The following is a 13,095-nucleotide window of genomic DNA, read 5'->3' on the forward strand; positions in this document are numbered from 1 at the left end:
AAAAAAATTTCACTCTGAGTTTTATCGACAAAACGTTTATTCGCTAAAAATCACCCAAAAAACTTCTACCGACGATGATTTTCATTGGTAAAAATGTTAATTTTGCAAGTTACAAAATTTTCGCGATGAGTTTTATTGACGAACTAAAACCGTCGGGAATAATGTCTTTACCGACGAAAATTTTTGTCGGTAAATATGTTATACTTTTTTTAACTTAGAAAATTTTCCCGCTGCCTTGAAAACTATCGCGGTAAGAGTTTCATCGACGAACCAAAACCGTCGAGAATAATGTTTTTACTAACGAAATCTTTCGTCGGGAATAATGATAGAATTTTAACTTATAAAAAATTTCCCGCTGCCTTGAAAAGTTTTGCGGTAAGAGTTTTACTGACGATCCAAATCCATCAGGAATAATTTTCGATGGATGAAAACCGTCGGTAATTTACCCATGAGAGAGCTAGTGTGGCCCACCTCCCTATCTCCTATCTCCACCATCCAATGATCATCTCCACCGTTGAAATTGTCTATTTGGGACTATCATGCATTGGCAGAAGAAGGAAGAAGAGATCTCGAAGTGGGTAATTTTTGTGTACATCTTGACCTTTGGATCATGGTGGGTCTTCTTTCTCTCTCTCCCTCTCTCTGTCATTTTGTTGTATGATGATGTGGTCGTGTGGCCCACCCAAATGAACCCCACCTTGGTGTATGTTTTATCCACACCATCCATGCCTATGGTGGCTCACCTGGACGACATGTCTGAAGGTGGGCCCACCTTAATATATATGTTGTATCCAAAACCGTCCAGCGTCCAGGGACGCTGGACGTCAGTGAAGGGTGAGCTGACAGTGGGTGTACCCACGTCAGAAGAAAAAAAATGGCTTTTTGGGAAGAGCTTTCCATGTAGGCCTAACCTCGGTGTATGTTTTTAATCCAAGCCATCCATTCCTTTCCCCAGACCATTTTAGGCGTTGAGCCGAAAAATGGGACCAATCCGACTTTCAGGCGGGCCATAGCATGGCAAACAGGGTGCTTACCATTGAAATACCCCCCGTCGCTTCTATACACCAAAAAATATCGGATATTGGCCTTGTTTGACTTGTCCTGAGCTATGGGAACCAGTGGACAGGGTGGATTTTTTTGATGTGGGCCCCACGCCTGAAAAATCACCAAAAAACCCAATTTCAAAACAAAAAAAAATAAACAAACAGGCAGCGCCTGCTGCTGCTGACGCAGCAGCAGAACACTGCTGTGTTTGACGCTGAACGAGCAGGGACCATGGGTCCCAGTAGTGGGCCCCACGTGAAGTGTGTGGGACATCAACACCATGCATTTGATGGCCCGTTAGGGCAGAGGGCCCCACCCCAAAAATCAGCCCTATCCAAAGCTCAAGTGGCCCACATCATAGGAAATAGTAGGATTGAACGTCAGCCATTGAAACCCTTTTCTGGGTCGTAGAAGTTTTGGAACATTATAAAATTTGTTTTTCCTATTCATCTGGGTCCACGTGACCTTATTAACGGATTGGATGGCATATAAACATTATGGAGGGCGTGGAACCCACAGTGATGTATGTGTTCTATTCACACCATCCACTGCTGTGGACGGTGGAACCCACCTAGATGTATGTGTTTGAGGAGGCCCACCTTGATATTTATAAGGGCTCATTTGATGAGGCCGATTTGATATATTTGGGGCCCACTTGATGAGGCCTGATATGATGTATTTTGAGCCCACGTGATGTATATATTTTGTATCCAGGCCGCCCATCCAGGGCTGGGCGCTGGTCAGATATAATGATAGTATTATATTATTATTATTATATATATATTAATACTTATATACCTGTATATATTGTGGGACCCATGTGGGGACCACAGTGATGTATTTGTTTCATCCACACCATCCAGATGATCTGGACAGTGCTGGACATGCTTGGACGGTGCCGAATAGTGTTTGGGCAGTGCTATGGACCCCACCTCGATGTATGTTTCATATCTACACCATCTAGAGTGTTTGGATGGTGCTGGACAATGTCTGGAAGGTGTTGATGCACATGGACAAAATTTGGACAAAGCTGATTACCATTAGTGAGCCATGTACCCCCATAGAGTGATTGTGTACAGTGATGCACATGTTGCACCTACAACTATTGAAATGATTTTAGATGTAATCCTAGCTCTCATCGTGATCTACAAACCCTCCACCTTCCTGGGAGACCCATATCATAGTGGGACCCACCGTGATATATATGCTGTATATTCACACCGTCCATTCATGTGACCCCCACGTGATGTACGTATTTAAGACCCAGATGGCGAGGCCTAATGTGATGTATATATGGCCCATGTTAGAGAGCCAATATGATGTATACCTATTCCAGATGTTAGGGCCCATTGGGATGTATCTGAGGCCCGTGTATTGCGGCCCACATGACGTATGTGAGGCCCATATGTTGAGGCCCATTAGGATGTGTTTATGGCTCATTTAGTACGGCCCACTGAGATGTATTTTTGGCCCATGGGTCGAGGCCCGTTGTGACATATTTCCGGCCCGTATGTCGTGGCCCATTGTGATATGTTTCCAGCCCAGTTATCAGGGCCCAACTTGATGTATATAAGGCCCATTAGTGCGGCTCATTGATGTGACCCACTTGTTGGATATGAGGCCCATTGGTGCGACCCAATGATGCGACTCACCGTGAAGTGTATATTAGGCCAATGGTGCGGCCCAATGTATCGACCCGCCATGATCTGTAGGCCTACGTGCTGCATGTGTAAGGCTCACCTGTGATGACTATTTGAGGCCACTTCTTGGATATTTTGGCCCACCTTATGTTTAATTCTATGTGGACCACTGCTTAGGAATAATGTTGGTTGAATGTCCACATTTTTGGGTAATGATGGTTAAACGCCCGTATGGTGACCTTCCCGTAGGCCTAGTTAGGCCCATTCTCGTCGATACCGATTATATAGGTCGATTCTGATTGCCAAGGCCGGTTCCGAGTGTCGAATCCGATTATTAAGGCCGATTTTGATTGCCAAGGTCTATTGTTGATACCTATATGATGTATATGCGACCCGTAGTTGAGGCCCGTTGTGATGTATTTGAGGCCCATAAGCAGGGCCCACCTGTTGTGTATATGTGGCCCTTGAGTAAGGCCCATTGTGTTGTATATTAGGCCTTTATGTGGGGTCGTGGGCCCATTATATGTTTGGCTCTATGTGAGCCATTCCTTGGGGGCAATGTTGGTTAAATGTCCACATTGTTGAGGCCGATCGTTGACACTGATTATGAGTATGTGACAGCATAGCATCATCATACATGCCCATACGCATCATTTACATGTTTGTTATGAGATGTGGTTGACCATTGTATATGTCATTGGGCAGATTGTTATGAGACTCCCTGAAAGGCGGAGGCTATTTCACATGAGCACATGGTATGTGCAGGATTGATGCATGACTGGATTGTATGACTCATGCATCTTACATTGTGATTACTGTATGCCCTAGCGACATCAGGGCTGTAGCCTCCACAGGCATATCGTGGATGGCCAGATGGGACACCAGAAATCTGTTGTAGTATCGGGCTGCCATAGATGGTCCTAGGTGAAAATCCCCCAACCCTCTTGGTAACAAAGGATGCCCCAACGTTGAGACCGAGTGGATACATGAGCGCCCTAGTGGAAAATACCAGGAGGCCGCATCTCTCACTGTGTCGTGGTCGGATGGGAGGGGGTGTGGCCTTACCCGTTCAAGAGCAGGGGGCATTGCTTGGCTGAGTTTGACCAGCTCTGAATGAGTCCGCTATCAACATGCCAAATAAGTATTGGCAGACTATTGGCCAGGCAGATAGTGATGTTTCTTACGCTCACTTGGACTGTGTGGCTGGGAGAACGGCAGTGCCATTTGGAGTGTACTAAACCTCGGTGATGATCCCAGAGATGAACAGTACTGATATGTGGACTTATTGATTAGGAGTTACATACTCATTCATTCATTCATTCACTATCCACTTCGGCTGGTAGTGCATAACTGTTTGTTACGTGTACCTTCGCAATGGCCAAGATTCGGTTGGGCGCGCGACTAACCTGAGATCAGGAGTTTACCACATTAGGTCAGACTATCCAAATTAGGTATGGGACTAGTTTGGATAGAAGTCCATTGTGATAGACCCCATAGTCTACGATACTATGTACTACCATCCCGACTTCACACTCTAGCATGGTCATTCCATTCGCACCGCATGTTGCATTACATCTGCGGCATATGACAATTTAGGTTATTGTGTTTCTACATTTATATGGTCTAAGTATGGCTGACGCTATTTGTGTTACTCATCAAGAATGTATATTACATTACAACCTCTGCATCTAATATTTGGCTCTCTGTGACTCCTCATTTCTATAGTTGACTCGTATTGCATATTCTAATATTGTATGACTCATGGACTTGTTAGTATTTCAGTTTACTCTGATAATTCTTGATCTTATCAGTATTTCTACTTATTCCGATATTATACGATTTATGGATCACCAGTATTTCCGGTATTGTATGATTATGACATTGTATTGAATACTTAACACTTTCCTCATGCACACACATACACCACCCTCTAAGCTTTCTATAAGCTTATGCACGATAGATGCGTGCAGGTGATGTTAGGTTGCAACAATGTTGAGCTTGGAGCGTATAGCGGTCTTCTGGAGCTTGATTTTTTATTTATGTATTTCCTTCTAGCAATGTACTTAACTGATTATATTAGTGGATATGTGATGATGATGTTGCCTTTGTAAATTCGGTAATCTTGTGGTTATGCTTATTGCGAGTTAAATGTACATAAAAAAAATTCTCCTTGTAAAATCCCAGGATCGGAATCTGGCGTATGGACGCTAGGAGCCGAGAATGGGGTACTACGGAGGTTGTCGACACCGGATTCAGCGATCGGGATTCCTGTGAATCCGATTTCTGGGTTTGGGGTGTGATAGAAGTTGGTATTAGAGCATAACTTGGGAATACCTGAGGATAACATCACATATCTGCTGATAGCTACCTTGCACTCTATGATCATTGAAAACTTAGAATTATTAGATCCCCGAGTTTGAATAACTTAGAGATTTTCTAATATAGTTCCCTACCGTTGAGATTATGAGGCTGCATAGTATTCCAGTTTCGATTGTTTCTGATCCAAGATCCGAGGTTCAGTAGAGTCATCATAGTACTGGTGAGGCGTCTTAGGAGCGCGATCCTGAGGTTCGTGGGCGTTATCCCCATCTCTTGGGTGTTAGATGATGTTGGTATGTTGTGTTATGATTATAATTCTAGCGATAGGGTTTCCCACCCTTGTGAACTCTGTATTAGTTGAGTCATGTTTTAAATTTTGAGGATGAAATTTTTATTAGGAGAGGAGAGTTATAAGGCCAGTATCCTAGCCCGTACTATTCCGTTGGCTTTCGCTGTCCTCCTGGTCAAATTCATGTGACTTGTGATCTGTAATCGGCAGTTGCGCACAACCCTGAGTCGTATCCCATTTTCCAGAGTCGGCTCGACTTGAGACCTATACCCTTGCGACCGCGTCGTCGTCGTAGTTCCGACGCCGCGTCTCGCTCACCGAGGCGATACCCGTGCCAGGAAATGTGGGCCCGCGTTCAGTTCGAGGAGAATGCCACGCGTTGTAATCCCAAGAGAATGTCTCATCAATCATATCAAGAGTCAAGTACTCTATCCCATCAAGTCAAGTATAAGCAACCATCCCCCTCTTACATCACCCTTACCTAAAGTCAACTTTCCCATCACCTCACCATCTCTCTCCCATTACTTCTCTTACATCACTTCCTCTCTCATCTCTTTTTCTCCAAGCAATCCCTCCATGGAGCAACCCACGTCCATGGCTCCCATGAGAGAGCTAGTGTGGCCCACCTCCCTATCTCCCATCTCCACCGTCCAATGATCATCTCCACCATTGAAATTGTCTATTTAGGACTCTATCATGCATTGGCGGAAGAGGGAAAAAGAGATCTCGAAGTGGGTGATTTTTTTGTGTAGATCTTGACCTTTGGATCATGGTGGGTGCTTCTTTCTCTCTCTCCCTGTCTCTTTCATTTTGTTGTATGATGATGTGGCCGTGTGGCCCACCCAAATGAACCCCACCTTGGTGTATGTTTTATCCACACCATCCATGCCTATGGTGGCCCACCTGGACAGCATGTCTGAAGGTGGGGCCCACCTTAATATATATGTTGTATCCAAAACCATCCAGCGTCCAGGGACAGTGGACGTCAGTGAAGTGTGAGCTGACAGTGGGTGTACCCACGGCAGAAGAAAAAAAAATGGCTTTTTGGAAAGGGCTTTCCATGTAGGCCCCACCTCAATGTATGTTTTTAATCCAAGCCATCCATTCCTTTCCCCAGACCATTTTAGGTGTTGAGCCAAAAAATGGGGCCAATTCGACTTTCGGGAGGGCCATAGCATGGCAAACAGGGTGCTTACTATTGAAATACCCCCTGTCGTTTCTATACACCAAAAAATATCAGATATTGGGCTGGTTTGGCTTGTCCTGAGCTATGGGAACTAGTGGGCAGGGTGGATTTTTTCGATGTGGGCCCCACGCCTGAAAAACCACCAAAAAACCCGATTTTAAAACAAAAAAAAACAAAAAGGCAGCGTCTGCTGCTGCTGACACAGCAGCAGGACGCTGCTGCGTTTGACACTGGACGGGTACGGACCACGGGTCCCAGCCATAGGCCCCACATGAAGTGTGTGGGACATCAACACCATGCATTTGATGGCCCGTTAGGGCAGTGGGCCCCACCCTAAAAATCAGCCCTATCCGAAGCTCTGGTGGCCCACATCATAGGAAACAGCGGGATTGAACGTCAGCCATTGAAACCCTTTTCTGGGTCGCAGAAGTTTTTGAACATTATGAAATTTGTTTTTCCTATACATCTGGGTCCACGTGACCTTATCAACGGATTGGATGGCATATAAACATTATAGTGGGCCCTACGTGGAACCCACAGTGATGTATGTGTTCTATTCAGTGGATGGTGGAACCCACTTAGATGTATGTGTTTTATCAATACTGTCCAGCTACTGGACGGCTAGTGGATCCCACCAAAATGTATGTGTTTTATATATGTCGTCCAGCCATTTTAGCTGGCTGCTGGACAGCAGGGGGATCCCACCATGTGGTATATATTTCATCCATGCCGTCCATCTATATGGTACCCACCCCACGTGTGGGCTGCACCTGTGATATATATATATATATATATATATATATATATATATATATATATAATTTATATATTATATTATTACTGTATACATGATGGTGGGCCTTTATGACACCCACCATAATGTATGCGTTTCATCCAATCTGTCCAACCATTTTGAAAGCTTATTTTAGGCTTAAGATAAAAAAAAAAAAAAAAAAAGAAAAGAAAAAAAGACAGATCTAGGATTAGGTGGACCACACTATAGAAATCGGTGGGTTTGACCGTCCACCATTAAAATCCCTTTTAGGTCATTGTGACCTTATGATCAGATTGGATGGGAAATAAATGTTATCGTGGGCCTTGGGAATTTTAATGGTGGAAATCATTGTCACCGCTTATAATTTAGGTGTGGCCCATTTGATATACCTGGGGCCCATTTGTATGGCCGTTTGTTGAGGCCCACCTTGATATTTATAAGGCCCATTTAAGGAGGCCCACCTTGATATTTATAGGGGCTCATTTGATGAGGCCAATTTGATATATTTGGGGCCCACTTGATAAGGCATGATATGATGTATTTTGAGCCCACGTGATATATATATTTTGTATCCAGGCCACCCGCCAGGGCTGGGTGCTGGTCAGATATAATGATAGTATTATATTATTATTATTATATATATATATTAATACTTATATACCTGTATATGTTGTGGGACCCACGTGGGGACCACAGTGATGTATTTGTTTCATCCACACCGTCCAGATGGTCTGGACAGTGCTGAACATGCTTGGATGGTGCCGAATAGTGTTTGGGCGGTGCTACGGACCCCACCTCGATGTATGTTTCGTATCCGCACCGTCCAGAGTGTTTGGATCGTGCTGGGCAATGTTTGGAAGGTGTTGATTCACATGGACAAAATTTGGACAATGCTGATTACCATTAGTGAGCCATGTACCCCCATAGAGTGATTGTGTACAGTGATGCACATGTTGCATCTACAACTATTGAAATGATTTTAGATGTAATCCTAGCTCTCATCGTGATCTACAAACCCTCCACCTTCTTGGGAGACCTATATCATAGTGGGACCCACCATGATATATATGTATATATGTTGTATATTCACACCGTCCATTCATGTGACCCCCACGTGATGTACGTATTTAAGGCCCAGATGGCGAGGCCCAATGTAATGTATATATGGCCCATGCTCGAGGCCCAATATGATGTATACCCGTTCCAGATGTTGGGGCCCATTGAGATGTATCTGAGGGCCGTGTATTGTGGCCCACATGACGTATGCGAGGCCCATGGGTTGCGAGCCATTGCGATGTATATTGAGGCCCATGGTTATGGCCGTTTGAGGCCCATGGTTGTGGCCCGTTATGATATGTTAAAGGCCCATGGTTGAGGCCCATTAAGATGTGTTTATGGCCCATTTGGTAAGGCCCACTGAGATGTCTTTTCGGCCCTTGGGTCGAGGCACATTGTGACGTATTTTCGGCCCGTATGTCATGGCCCATTATGATATGTTTCCAGCCCAATTATCAAGGCCCAACTTGATGTGTATAAGGCCCATTTGTGCAGCTCAATGATGCGACCCACTTGTTGGATGTGAGGCCCATTGGTGCAACCCAATGATGTGACCCACCGTGATGTGTAGGCCCACGTGCTGCATGTGTAAAGCCCGCCTGTGATGACTATTTGAGGCCACTTCTTGGATATTTGGGCCCACCTTATGTTTGATTCTATGTGGACCACTGCTTGGGAATAATGTTGGTTGAATGTCCATATTTTTGGGTAATGATGGTTAAACGCCTGTATGGTGACCTTCCCTTGGGCCTGTTAGGTCTATTCTTGTCGATACCGATTATATAGGCCGATTCTGATTGCTGAGGCCGGTTCCGAGTGTCGAATCCGATTGTTAAGGCTGATTTTGATTGCCAAGGCCTATTGTTGATACCTATATGATGTATATGCGACCCGTAATTGAGGCTCATTGTGATGTATTTGAGGCCTATGGACAAGGCCCATTGTGATGTATTTGAGGCCCATGAGCAGGGCACACCTGTTGTGTTTATGTGGCCCTTAAGTAAGGCCCATTGTGTTGTATATTAGGCCTTTATGTGGGTCTGTGGGCCCATTATATGTTTGGCTCTATGTGAGCCATTCCTTAGGGGCATTGTTGGTTAAATGTCCATATGGCCAAGGCCGATCGTTGACACCGATTATGAGTATGTGACAACATAGCATCATCATACATGCCCATACGCATCATCTACATGTTTGTTATGAGATGTGGTTGACCATTGCATATGTCATTGGGCAGATTGTTATGAGACTCCCTGATAGGCGGAGGCTATTTCACATGAGCGCATGGTATGTGCAGGATTGATGCATGACTGGATTGTATGACTCATGCATCTTGCATCATGATTACTGTACGCCCAAGCGACATTAGGGCCGTAGCCTCCACAGGCATATCGTGGATGGCCAGATGGGACACTGGAAATCTGTTCTAGCATCGGGCTACCATAGATGGCCCTAGGTGAAAATCCCTAAACCCTCTTGGTACCAGAGGACGCCTCAACGTCAAGACCGAGTGGATACATAAGCGCCCGAGTGTCGAATACCAGGAGGTCGTGTCTCCCACTATGTTATGGTCGGTTGGGAGGGGATGTGGCCTTACCCGCCCGAGAGCAGGGGGCATTGCTAGAATGAGTTTGACCAGCTCGTGAATGGGTCTGCTATCGATGTGCCGAATAGGTATTGGCAGACTATTAGCCAAGCGGATAGTGAGGTTTCTTACGCTCACTTGGACTGTGCGGCTGGGAGAACGGCAGTGCCATTTGGAGTGTACTAAACCCCGGTGATGATCCCAGAGATGAACAGTACTAATATGTGGACTTATTGATCAGGAGTTGCATACTCATTCATTCATTCATTCACTCACTATCCACTTGGGCTGGTGGTGCGCAACTATTTGTTACGTGTACCTTCGCAATGGCCAGGATTTCGATTGGGCGCGCGACTAACCTGAGATCAGGAGTTTACCACATTAGGTCGGACTATCCAAATTAGGTATGGGACTAGTTTAGATAGAAGTCCATTATGATAGACTCCATAATCTGCGATACTACGTACTACCATCCCAACTTCACACTCCAGCATGGTCATTCCATTCGCACCGCATGTTGCATTACATCTGCGGCATATGATAATTTAGGTTATTGTGTTTCTACATTTATATGGTCTAAGTATGGCTGACGCTATTCGTGTTACTCATCTGGAATTTATATTGGATTGCATCCTTTGCATCTGATATTTGGCTCTCTATGACTCCTTATTTGTATAGTTGACTCGTATTGCATATTCTAATATTGTATGACTCATGGACTTATCAGTATTTTCGTTTACTCTGATAATTCTTGATCTTGTCAGTATTTCTACTTATTCCGATATTATATGATTTATGGATCACTAGTATTTCCGGTATTGTATGATTATGGCATTGTATTAAATACTTGGCACTTACCTTGTGCACACACATACACCACCCTCTAAGCTTTCTATAAGCTTATGCACGATAGATGCCTGCAGGTGATGTTAGGTTGCAACAATGTTGAGCTTGGAGCATACAGCGGTCTTCTGGAGCTTGATTTTTTTTATTTATATATTTCCTTCTAGCATTGTACTCAACTGATTATATTAGTGGATATGTGATGATGATGTTGCCTTTGTGAATTGGATAATCTTGTGGTTATGCTTATTGCGAGTTAAATGTACACAAAAAAAATCCTCCTTGTAGAATCCCAGGATCGGAATCTGGCGTATGGATGCTAGGAGCCGAGAATAGGGTACTATGGAGGCTGTCGGCACCAAATTCAGCCATCGGGATTCCTGTGAATCCAATTTCCGGGTTTGAGGTGTGACATTTTTTACCGATGAACAAAAGTATTATTTATATATATTTAGTTTGTATATATATATATATATATATATATATAGTTTTTATATCATATATTTAGTATGTTTGTATATATCTATTTAGTTTTTATATCATATGAGTGCAAAATTTTATATATATATATATATATATATATATATATATATAATTAAAAGATAATATTTAAATGATTTGTAATATCATATGGAAAAGAATATTAAAAAGTTTAGAAATTTTAACTATGTTTGAGAAAAATTTTGAGAACAAAATAATGCTTTTGAGATAAATTTTTGAGATTTTGAAAATCAAAATTCAGAATTTGTATTTTAAATTTTTTAAAAAATATTTTATAATAAAAATGATATTTTGTTAAAAGAGTAAAAAAATATACATTTTGAAGAAAAAAAATGTTATTTTTAGATGGAAATTGAAATTTATCTGTGAAAAATAAAATTAATAACTTGTTAGGCACATCCACTAATTCAACCTTTAATCATTTTTGGAAAATCTAATCAGTTCAGATTGAAGAGTAAATAACTTCAGATGTTTAAATCAAATTTCACTGAAATTGTTGATCAATCTTGTATGCCCAATATCTTTCTCATACATAGCCTGATTGAGGCGAGTAAGTAGTCAAATTGAGAGTATTGATCAGTAAAATAGAGTGAATGGACCAGACATGTAAAATGGACCAAATATTCTGGTCAAAATTGTGACCCAACTTACTGACCTCGTGAGAACCTAAGAATTGATATTAGTAAGTTTTATGGGCCCCATCATGATGTGTGTCGAACATCAACACCGTGGATTTGACGTGTCCCCTTTAGGTTATGAGATATCTCAAAAATCATCTGTATATGAAACTCAAGTGGGCCATACCATCTAAAACTACGTGAAGACATCCTAAAAAATATAAATGCACTTGGTGGTGCCCACATGAGTTTTAGATGCGATTGAAACTTGGTCTGACCCCTCGTGCAAGTGAGACACACATAATGAGTGGGTTGGATATGTGAATCACATTTAGGCAGGCCCAATATATGATCATGAATGTTTTAAGGAAACCCTTCTCTACTACATTTAGGTGAGTTACTCGTTACCCTTACTAGAGTAAACTCTGTGGGGTCCAGTGTTATTTATTTATTTTATCCACTCCATTCATCCATGTTAACTGATAATTTGAGGTCTAGAGAACAAAAAAGAAGCATATCCAAAGCTCAAGTGGACCACACCATAGGAATAGTGTGATTGAACCGCTACCATTTAAAATTTCTCAGAGGCCATAGAAGTTTTGGATCAAGCTGATATTATGAACAACCTTTAACCGTTTTTTGACAATTTGATCAGTCCAAATTGAAGAGTAAATAACTTCAGATGTTTAAATCAAAATTCACTCAAATTGTTGATCAATCTTGTTTGCCCAATATCTTTCTCATATGTAGCATGATCGGGGTGAGTAACTAGTCAAATTGAGGGTAATGATCAGTAAAATAGAGTGAATGGACCAGACATGTAAAATGGGTCAAAATTGTGACCCAACTTATTGACACCCTGAGAACCTAAGAATTAATGTTAGTAAGTTTTGTGGGGCCCATCATGATATGTGTCGAACATCAACACCGTGCATTTGATGTGTCCCCTAGCTTATGAGATATCTAACAAATCATCCATATACGAAACTCAGGTGGGTCATACCATCTAAAACCATGTGAAGACAACCTAAAAATTATAAAAGCACTTGGTGGGGTCCACATGAGTTTTGAATGCGGCTGAAACTGGGTCTGACCCTTCATCCAAGTGGGACACCTAATGTTTGTGTTTTCTCTTCATTCATATCTTTTTGATATTATGAACAGGTTGGATGACAAATAAACATCACTGTGGGCCCAAGGAAGGTATCAACAGTGGAAATCATTATTCCACATTGTTTCA

The sequence above is a fragment of the Magnolia sinica genome, chromosome 10 (assembly GCF_029962835.1).
Source record: "Magnolia sinica isolate HGM2019 chromosome 10, MsV1, whole genome shotgun sequence".
NCBI lineage: Eukaryota > Viridiplantae > Streptophyta > Magnoliopsida > Magnoliales > Magnoliaceae > Magnolia > Magnolia sinica.